This window comes from Notothenia coriiceps, unplaced genomic scaffold (assembly GCF_000735185.1).
Source record: "Notothenia coriiceps isolate Sejong01 unplaced genomic scaffold, NC01 NC01_scaffold00020817, whole genome shotgun sequence".
NCBI classification, from domain to species: domain Eukaryota; kingdom Metazoa; phylum Chordata; class Actinopteri; order Perciformes; family Nototheniidae; genus Notothenia; species Notothenia coriiceps.
This window is the reverse complement of record NW_011353518.1, coordinates 1,001-2,602: the sequence shown is the minus strand read 5'-3', so window position 1 is coordinate 2,602 and position 1,602 is coordinate 1,001. Positions and strand designations below refer to the sequence as shown.

General features: G+C 41.2%; 1 long non-coding RNA gene across 1 annotated transcript; it reads right to left on the bottom strand.

Moving 5' to 3' along the window:
• Window positions 1-6: 6 nt before the first annotated feature.
• LOC104952933 (uncharacterized) lies at window positions 7-808 on the bottom strand. Its single transcript, XR_799153.1, has 3 exons — window positions 702-808; window positions 444-572; window positions 7-95 (listed from the first exon to the last, which is right to left on the bottom strand). It is a non-coding gene; the product is annotated as an uncharacterized lncRNA (long non-coding RNA).
• Window positions 809-1,602: the final 794 nt, after the last annotated feature.

Here is a 1,602-nt window from a genome sequence, read left to right as displayed (position 1 = left end):
CGTGTCCGCTGCAGTCTGCAGGCTGGCAGCGCCGCCGGTGAACACACAGCACGGTGGAGACTTGACGAGCACAGCGCCACCTGCTGTCAGGCTTACTGAGGGGGGGGTGGGGGAAGTGATTCTCTGAGATAAAAGTGTGCTCATACATTTATAGACAACATATTCTGCTAATGTTCAGCTTCAGATATGTACAGTGTCTCTCTACTGGGACATGTCTCCATGCTTTAATGTTCAAAAAGCTCTTTATTTTCTCTCTCTAGCCTCTGCAGACCATTTACTGCACAAACCTATCAAAGTCACCAAAAAGCGTAATAGGGCCTCTTTAATATCTCTTCAAACGTGTGCTCCATTTAGAGAACGTTAGAGAATAAGAACTCTATGTTCCTGATGTATTTGTTCGTGTATTCAAAGTCTTTCTAATGCATGAAGGTGAGTTGTCTCACCAGTGATCGGAGGGGTAGCTTGCTAACGAGCCGTTGATCACGAAGGTGGAGGAGCCGCCTCCGTCCAGATTGATGGCGTTAACGACTCCGTAACTCTTCAGAGACTCAGCCATCTCCCAAAGATTCATTCTTTCATAGGACAACCGAAAACAAATATGACAAACATTAGATGAATGGGGATTAAAGTTGGTATTAGGGCCCGGAGGTTCACGTCGAAGGGGATTCCTCGACAAAAGCAATGTGATTTGTTTTCCTCACCCCCTGACTCCCGTCTGCCCGTCGATGTGGAACAGGACCAGCCTCCCCTCGGCGTCGTGGCCCACCGCCGTCCGGCCCGACACCACGTCCACAAAAGTGCGAAACTTCCCTGTGAAAGCATCACGAGTCACCGGCTGAATCCCTTCTTCAAACTTCACAACACAAACTGACTGGAGAAACTGCAGAGGCTAACATTTCACTCAAATGATTTATAGCACGATTTATGGAGATGTCCTTCATGATATTTACATCATTGACATATATTAAGACTTGAGGAAAAGTAGAAGTACTCAGATCTTGTACTTGAGTAAAAGTAGAAGTACTCAGATCTTGTACTTGAGTAAAAGTAGAAGTACTCAGATCTAGTACTTGAGTAAAAGTAGAAGTACTCAGATCTTGTACTTGAGTAAAAGTAGAAGTACTCAGATCTAGTACTTGAGTAAAAGTAGAAGTACTCAGATCTAGTAATTGAGTAAAAGTAGAAGTACTCAGATCTTGTACTTGAGTAAAAGTAGAAGTACTCAGATCTTGTACTTGAGTAAAAGTAGAAGTACTCAGATCTTGTACTTGAGTAAAAGTATAAACGCTGTATTAGATGGCTTTATAATGCTATGGTTTAAGTAGTTTAAGTTCAGTCTAAGGTATGTTAAATAAAGTTTGCTGTTAGGAAATAAAATCAAAATCAAACAACGTGAGCTCGAATCTACCTTACTACTGGCATTTAGTGTTATATGAATAAAAAATATGTTTTAAAAATCATCAGATATAAAATAAAGGGTAATTGCTAGAAAGAAATCCAACCGTTTGTGTAAGTTTACAGTTAAGGCCTCTAAGAAAAGTTGAAATGAAACAAAACACCTCCCAAATGTTCCCTCATTGTGTTGAAAGATCACAAAACCCA